Source organism: Thalassophryne amazonica, chromosome 16, assembly GCF_902500255.1.
Source record: "Thalassophryne amazonica chromosome 16, fThaAma1.1, whole genome shotgun sequence".
NCBI classification, from domain to species: Eukaryota; Metazoa; Chordata; class Actinopteri; order Batrachoidiformes; family Batrachoididae; genus Thalassophryne; species Thalassophryne amazonica.
Window position 1 is genome coordinate 24,678,594 of NC_047118.1, and position 9,787 is coordinate 24,688,380.

Consider the following 9,787-nt stretch of genomic DNA (forward strand, 5'->3'; position numbering starts at 1 on the left):
CAGACCCTAAATACTAGGGGAGCTACGACCACTACCTTTGCCCCCCCCCCAGGACCAAAGCAAACCAACTGTTTTAGGTTCCTTAGATGACCCCAAAACACAATCTGGCTTTGGATAACTGGCCTCAAGCCAGTTATCCAAGATGGCGTCCAAGATGGCCGCCAAAAAAGTTTTTTTTCCCACTAAAACACCAATGACTTCTGTCATTATTACTGTATTTTCGGACTATAAGTCACACTTTTTTACATGTTTTGGCCGGGGGTGTGACCTATACTCCAGAGCGACTTATAAATGAAAACTATACCAAAACACAATCAGGATGTTCCCAAAAATAAAAACTGGCCTCAAGCCAGTTATCCAAGATGGCCACCAACATATTTTTTTTTTCCCACTAAAACACCTTTACACAACATTTATACCATGGTCAGTGAGAATTCCATGTCTAACTGGCGTGCATTATTTTCATGTATACACACACGTAGTTCTGCAAGTTAAGTCACTGTTATAATCACTCCGCTTTGGTCGTCACCATAGCAAACGCAAATCAGTTGGCGCAGATCAGCTGTGTTTTGACAGGTGAATGACAGAAATGCGATAAAACATGGATTTCCAAGTGAATTTTAATATTTTTGACCAAAATAAAATGTTTGAGGAATGGAAAGAGGAGGAGAGCAAACGAGATGAACAGCAAAAGCAATGGCGTAAAGATTTAACACTGGACGAACTGGACAAGATTGAAGATGGGAAAGAAGAAGAGAACGGTTCTATCCTTGCGTGCTGCCGAGCGCTCCGCATCAAAACAGTGAACGTAGTTTCTGGACCTGTTGCCAGTTTGCCACAGCTCCATACAGAAGAGAGGGGGGCAGTGTGAGTGGCTTGCTGCGGCGCGAGCCCGCAGACTCGGTAAGCGCATCAGAGACAAAATATCTTGAGACTGCTATAAAATAGTCCCAAATACTCACACAATTTTATCAAGTTCTGTTAACTTAAGTAAATATGTGTGTTAGCTCACTGTGTGGGACCATGGTATAAGTGGATTAAACAACTCGAAGCCGTACATTATACGGTTTGAATGCACTTTGCGGAGTAACACCACTCCACTTTGCGTCGTGGTGTTTTAGACTCCGCGTTGTGCATTCAAACCGTATAATGCATGGCTTCTCGTTGTTTAATCCTTACATAAACAACTTAAATAGGAAGAGCATTGCAGGTCACAGCAAACTCATTTGTGCCTAAACTAAATTCATTCATGGGTTTAAGATTCAAAATGGTGTCCCAAATGGCCGCCAGTAGACCCTTATCATTAAAATACATATTTGGAACAAACGATAGACTTACCGTATTTTTCAGACTATAAGTTGCACCGGAGTACAAGTCGCACCAGCCACTTTATCCATTATAAAGAAAAATAAACCATAAATAAGTTGCACTGGACTACAAGTCGCATGGACATACAGGTATGTTAACTTAACATGAAAAGTTCAGATGATAATATTGTGACGGCTACCATTTTCGGATGCATAGTTCACCAGTCGCAACTTATAATCTGCAGAGTATGATTTTCTTTTTGATGCCATTTTTTCGGGCCTTCTATGTTGTCTTGGTAAGTTATCAGTAATGTTGAAATTTTTATTTTTCTATGGTAGTCAGAAGTCGCAGGAACAGTCACACAAGCCTTGAGTGCCCTCTTGTGAGCTGCATTTTACCTACGGATATGTTTGTATTTTGTGGACCACATTGCGAGCCGAACCATAACCCGCACCATCGCTGAACGGTTCTTTTCTAACATATTACCCGCTGTGGACCATAGTATACACCAGGTGTCAGCTGCTGATGTTTGTGCAGCACCTACCTGCGCAGCTCATGACCTCCCCGTGGTGTCGACGCCAACTCCTTCCAAGTGCAGATGCTAATCCTCTGCCGTCGCTCACCCAGTGCTCCCACTCAGCTCTCAGCATCAACTTAAACACTCTGCTCACACCCAATCCAAGGGATGAATCTGTTTTGTTAGCCCTCCCAGAATAACAGCAAACACCGAGTTCGTCTGCTTCACACACTGTGTCACAATCATTGTCTGGGCGAGGTGAGGAATACGCGTCCAATGTTCTGTTCTCTGATTGGTTATCGCGTGATCTATAGGCTGGCCGCCATACTACAGTGCCCATGATGCATTGCATTTTCATTTCCGGTGGCCATTTTAAAGCATAGAGCGACTCTGTCACGTAAAATTGTTTTATTACGGTAAATTAATTGAGAATCTACTGGTATATTTTTCATTTATAAGTCGCTCTGGAGTATAGGTCGCACCCCTGGCCAAACCATGTAAAAAAGTGCGACTTATAGTCCGAAAAATACAGTAATAATGACAGAAATCATTGGTGTTTTAGTGAAAAAAACAAACCTATTTTGGTGGCCATCTTGGATGCCATCTTGGATAACTGGCTTGAGGCCAGTTATCCAAAGCCAAATTGTGTTTTGATGTGTTTTATGGCAGTGGTAGGTCCATGACCTATACGGGATCTAGGCGCTCCCGCCATCACGAGCCTCCCAGCTGACTGGGCTATAGCAGTGGGTAGATGGGACTCATTAGCCCTGTTAAGGCAGTCCACCTAGGGGAAGGAAAACCCTGATGTTAAACCCCCAGCCTGGGTTACTGCCCCCGTGCCTCCGAGGAAGGTTCTTTAGCCAGAGGCTAGGAGAAGGTCACTCTGATGTAAAACCTACAGCCTGGTGGTTGCCACAGCTGTCTCAGCTTGTCTGTGCCACTGTGGAGTGCCACCTTGCCTAAAGAGTGGAATTGGTGTGCGCGAGCTGATCCCCACTTTAAGCAACGAGTGCAGGCGGGAAGGAAAGCCCTGCAGCGATGGGAAGAGGTGAAAACAGCAGGTGCATGATGGCACTAGGAGCTGCAGTCTCGATCCTGCATGCAGGCGGCTCAGGAACTATGGTCGTTTGATTGCTGACCCGAGACAACAGCATCATCCGGCAGGGCCCTGGGTGAGCAAGCAGCCCTGTTTAGGGATAGCCCTGTTTGCTCCACATGGAGACAGACCTAGAAAAGGTGGTCTAAACATGGCTTGTCTCACTAGACCTGGTTGGCTCACCGCTGCCAACGGGCATCACTACACGTGATGCGAAAAGAAAAACAAAGAACCTGAAAATTGCGTGCTGGAATGTACGCACAATGATGGACTCAGACGATAGCGATCGTCCTCGAAGACGCTCAGCCTTAGTCGCCAAAGAGCTAGCAAGGCTTGACATAGACATTGCTGCACTCAGCGAGGTGCGCTTTGCAGACCAAGGGTCACTCACTGAGGAAGGCACAGGCTACACACTGTTCTGGTCAGGGAAGGCTAAAGAAGATCGTCGACTCTCAGGGGTCGGGTTCATGATTAAGAGCGCCATAGAACATAGGTTACACAGTTTGCCAGTTGGACATTCTGACCGACTCATGTCACTTCGGCTCCCCATCAACAACAAGGATTTTGCCACTATTGTTAGTGTGTATGCCCCAACCATGTAGGCCGACATCGGAGTTAAGGAGGCTTTCTATAGCGATCTGCACAACCTTCTACAGCGCGTCGACACCCAGGACAAGCTCCTCATCATGGGAGATTTCAATGCCAGAGTGGGCCGCGACTCTGATGTATGGAAGGACGTGCTAGGGAAACATGGCATAGGCAACTGTAACGACAATGGCCGCCTGCTGCTGGAGTTCTGCTCTGCACATGACTTGACGATCACCAACAGCCTGTTCCAACAGAAAGAGAGATTCAAAGCAACCTGGAGACACCCACGCTCCAAACACTGGCACCTTCTGGACTACGTTCTGACGCGACAGCGTGATAGAAGAGACGTACTACATACCAGGGTGATGCCTAGCGCGGATTGCTATACGGATCATCGCTTGGTCTGTTCCAAGATTGCTTTCACTTTCAAGCTTTCACTTTCAAGCCCCCACACAATTTTCCTTTTGTATATGATTGGAGAGGAACAACGCTTCTGGAAGCAACCGAATGAGTCCAGCAGTCGGCTAGCACCTGCCCACCGTGCACACACATGAGCAGGCTGGGCGCATCCTGTCTGGCCACAGACAAGCAGCAGGGACCAGATTTACTGTGTTTACATCCAGTGTTACCACAGTTACTTTGAAAAGTTACTTTATTCGTTACTTTTTAAATTACTTTTTACAGTTACTTTATAGCTGCTGACAACTTGTAACTAATAAGTAATGTAACTGATAAGGTAACTAGTAATCTAACTTGGTTACTCTTAAGATTGATCGATTAGATTCAGAGACAGTTGGCTGCCATCTACTCTTGTACTGGGAGGACCAATTCAGTGAGATTCCACATGAAAAAGTTATCAAATTTTCATCTGTTTTTGCATGATTTTGTGTCTCTGCCTCCTTTCCACCGGTTGCGCGTCAGTGAGATACTAGCCTCACTCTTCCTGGAGGATCCCAAAGCATGCCTTGGGTCTTACCCATGGCCTCCTTCTAGTTGGACATGCCAGGAAGACCTTCCTAGAGAGACAACCAGAAGGTGTCCTCACCACATGCCTGAACCACCTCAGCTGGCTACATTAGATGGAAAGAAGCAGCGACCCAACTCCAAGGAGGAGTTTTCCACAGTTCATCTCAAGTATAGAGGTGCTTCAAGAGACTTTTTAGAAGACAATCATCCCAGTACCAACAGAGATTTGACATATACACTTCATTTTCATGTAATTTTTGTTTCACACTGTTGCCACATATGACTACAGTCTTTGAAATCATGTGATCATGTTTATGTCAGCATGTCAGATCTGCTTTCCCTCATTGTGCATCTTTTATAGTAGCGTGCAGATTAAAAGAAATAAGGGGACACAGTGAATACAAGGTAAGTGGGGGGACATGTTTGTTTCATGCTTGCATGAAAGATATTTGGACTACCTGCCCTGTTTTAGCACATGGACAGAGAGAACCTTGTCACAAAGGACAACCCCCCCCCCCCCCCCAAGCAAAGCTATCATTTTACTTAAGATGATAAAGAATGTCTGTCATTGTGGATCCATTCTGTCACAAAGCAAAGAAAATGTAAATGAAAAAAAGAGGAAGAAACAAAAGTCGAATCCTGTTTTTTTTTATTTTTGTTTTATTTAATTTTTTTTTAGGGGTGGTGGCAGTGTGTCAAGCCTGTTTAATGAGTAACTCCTTCCATCTGTTTTATTTATACTGATATTTCTCATTTTGTGTGAATCAACCATAAATGTTACAAACATCCTGTGACTAAATTACATTGCTGTGCTTCCCCATATAAAATGTATGACATCAGAATTCTGGGTTTTCATGTATCCCATAATCCCTTGCGCGCCAGAGAGTCGCTGCAGTTAAAACAACATAAAGAATCCACATGATGACAATTGTAAATGAATATTATACTACAAAAATGTAATTTTTTAAATGTGTTTCATCACGTTAATAACAGACTGCTGCATGATACCCTGAAAACTTGCTAAAACAATTATAACAAAAATCTGTGTCTGCTACGTTTAATCTGCATGGAATTTAACAAACGCAAACCGAATTTCAGACATATTATATATATTAGTCTGGAACAAAGAGGACAAACAGTGTTGTAAAGAACAATAATCAAGACGTTAAAGAGCAAACTTCACTTTCTCCCAGAATGACATGATCAGGAAGCGATTGTAGCTCACAGCAGCTCCCATTGAAAATAACGGAGAGACAGCCTGTGATTCTCAAATGTTTACATAAAACAAACGCAATAACAACATCTGTAAACCCAGAGAAAATATTCACGAGAGTTTTAGGCACAATATAAAAATAGTTTTATGTTGCAATGTTAATTGTGTTGTCCGTGTGCAGCGGTTAAAGTGCAGCGTGATCAGAGCAATGCAGTTCTCAATGTTTCTGAGATCTCGCAGCGCAGCGACCTCTCCGAGGTTTTGCAGGATTTGAAACCTGAAAAGCCTCAATGGGGCTGTTGTCATCTTTTAGTGCTGTGGGAGTCACATTCATTTGTACATTCTAGTTGGATAAACTGTTGAGATTACTTGCTGTAGTGAGGGAGCTTTAAATTTAAACATTTGCTCATGTGTAACGTTAATCTTTTCACAGTGTACTGGAGTATTTTGTCATTTTGGTTAATCTTTTACCACCACTGATCCCACGGGACTGGATCCCACCTTCAGTCATTGATCTTTGATCCTTTTTCCCTTTACCCTGATCCCACATTTGACCTTTGCTATTTGGTCCTGGTTTCTTTTTTCCTGATTACAGATTAAAAACAATCTGGATTTGGGGTCAACACCTGATCAAAGATCAGGATCTTATTTCTGTGATCAGGATCAAAGATCACCATCAAAGGTAGGATTTTCAGAATCGCTTTTATGTCTATATATAGGTGTATAATGGGCCAGATCCTCATATAGATCCCGATCTGTTGGACAAAAAATGTATTTATGGTGGTTATGTAGCTTTAAAGGTGGATTGGGACAGAGAAGGGTTTTCCTAAAAAACAAGACTTGAAATTTCAGCTTGTGTTTTCCAGAAGGCACATCAGAGAATTGAACCTAGATTCCATGTTTCCTTGTAACAAAAGTTCCTTGTCTGTTCTGCCTTTCCATGAAACCATGAAAAGCAATGCAACTGATAATAGTTGCACTAATCACTGTCTCTCCGATCACAGCCACAGAAGGTTATAGCTCCTACAGAGTTGTTTTAGTGTTTTCATGGCTTTCCTTACTCCTCTCCTTGTGTGGTCACACAGTTCGATATATTTACCTTACAGTACCATACAGTTTGCATTTCTTAGTGATAAATGAAATCCAAGACATATTCAGTGACCCTGACTTGTCTGAAGAAAACGAGCAGTGGAAATGATTTTCGGACTTTCGGATATGGCTTGTGCATAGCATGATGATGTGCATCCTTTATTATGAAAATTTTGGGAATTAATCTTTTAATTAATAATTTAATTTTGAAACCTTTATAACATAGCATTCATACTTCCAAGATGGCGTGGCTCACTGATGTTACTGATAGCAAAGTTAAACAACATCAGATAGCTCATGTTGTTTGCAGCATTTCACAATAAGACATTCAATGCCAGCATCACAGCAAATACTTTTACTGTGAAAGCCATTCTGTCAGTGTTCCTTGTGACTGAGTTTAACTTGACAACATTGAGGAGACGTTAGCTAAAATCCATTTTATGCTAACACCAACAAATTTCCCAATATTTGTACAATGTTTCAGCAAGTACATAAGCTGAATAAAATTTATATTTTCCCACAATTTGTACAACATTCAGTAAATACATAAGCTGATTAACATGTTATATTTGCTGTTAGTTCAAGTTGAAATAAACTGTGTTCAGGAGGTGGGGTACTGAGAATTTGCTGTTTCAAATATTCTAAATGTTCCATTTAGTTTTGTCAGACTCTCCTCCAATAACCTGTTTAAAAGGAATCCTTTTGTTTTCATATAATTGATAATAAAATTGTTTTTTAAACAATATGAAATACTACATTCAAATAATAATATAATATAACTACACCTCTTTGTACATCCCAACTTCAAACACAGCCTCATATGACCATCCATGAGAAATCTACTGAAGCTCCCAATTTTCTATAGAAATACAATCGTCATATGGGTGCTGCACTCGTTATACTAAAGGGTGTCTATGCATTTGCCTCCCATTATTTTGGATGGAATATATTTGTCTAATTTGAATTGAATTGAATTGAATTTATTTATTAATCCGGCACACAACTGAGCAACAACAAAAGCAATAACAAAACATAAAAGAAACAACATAGGGCAACCTGTGTGGCCGAAAGGGTGAAGGCAGAAGCAAAGCTTATAAGCACCCTCCCCTTATACCATTAAAAATAAAGAATGTATATATACATATACACACTACATACATATACATACACACCTACACATGGTCATAATAACTGTACAAGAAAAAAGAGAAAAGAAAAGGAAAAAAAGTGCATAAACAATTTAACTTAATCACAAAATTACAAAACACAACCAAACAAGTAAGAGTGAACAGTGACAAAATGTAAACCTAATCCTTCAACCTATAACAGGTAATATTCTTTTTGTAATGCCTTTTAAAACCAACCAATGTACCAAGTATTTTAATATTATCAGGACAATTATTTCAAATATTAACACCCCTGACGGAAACACAATGACTTTTAACAGTAGTACGGATCTTCAGTTTCTCAAATAATAATGTTCCTCTCAAACTGTAGCTGGAGTCTCTCATTTTAAACAGATTCTGGACATGTAGAGGCAAAAGCTTATTTTTAACTTTATACATAATCTGTATTGTAATATAATCAACCAAGTCCCAGAATTTTAAAATTTGTAGACAAGCAAATAACGGATTTGTTGGCTCTCGATATGGTTTATTACTGATAATTCTTATGGCTTTCTTTTGCAACAGAAAAACTGGTTTATTATTAGTTCTATATGTATTTCCACAAACCTTGACACAATATGTCATATATGGAACAAGTAATGCATGATATAAAGTGGTCAATGCATGTTGGGTGAGGAAGTCCTGGGCTTTGTGCAGAATTGCAATGGCTTTTGACATTTTAGTTTTAACATAGTTAATATGTGTTTTCCAGCTTAATCTATCATCAATATGAACACCAAGAAATTTTGTATCTGTTACAATTTCAATATCATGTAGTAATAGTTTTTTGCTTAGATTCCTGGTCTTATTCCCAAATATCATACACTTAGTTTTACCAAAATGGAGTGATAATTTAAAAAATCAAACCATTTTTTAAATTTATGTAATTCGTTCTCCATCTTGTCCAGGAGCTGTCCCAAATGATCCCCACTATAAAACACAGTCGTATCGTCCGCAAATAAAATACAACTTACATACTTAGAAACCAAACATATGTCATTAATATACAAAAGGAACAACAGTGGCCCAAGGACTGAACCCTGGGGCACCCCACAAGTAATCTTCAAAAACTCAGAATTTGTCCCACCAAAGTGGACACACTGATACCTACTGTCTAAGTAGCTCGCTATCCAGTCATGTGCCAATCCCCTGATACCATACGTCTGTAATTTGTCCAATAGCAAGGTATGATCTATAGCAGGGGTGGGCAATCATGTGCCATAAAGGGCCGAGACACTGCAGGTTTTCCGTGCAACCAGTCACCTCAGCAGGTGATTTCATTAATGATCAGGTGTCTCAGCAGGTGATTTCATTGACAACCAGGTGTTTATGTTCAGAGGAGAAGCTCATCAGCAACCCACCTGCTGAAGTGAATGGTTGCATGGAAAACCTGCAGTGTCTCGGCCCTCGATGCCCACCCCTGATCTATAGTATCAAATGCTTTCTGTAAATCAAAAACAAACAAAAAAAAACCCTACAGTATATTGCTTATGTTGCGTGGGCCGCTGAAGAGGAGGTACTGCTGGCCCACTACCAAAGGGTGCCCTGCCTGAAGTGCGGGCTTCAGGCACGAGAGGGCGCTGCCGCCTCACAGGAACAGCCGGGGTGACAGCTGTCACTCATCAATTATGACAGCTGTCACCAATCACCAGGTCTTCAACCCCGCACACAAAAACCGGACGACATCTCCACTTCGTCGCCGAGATATCGTCTACCTCTATGGTAAATTCTCAGCCATCTTGACTGTGCCGTTACGCACATAATTCCTTTCTCAGTGTTTGCAGGAGTTGCTGTAGCTGCTGTCTGCTGGGTGCAGCATTTTTTGGTTCTGTGAAAGTGACGTT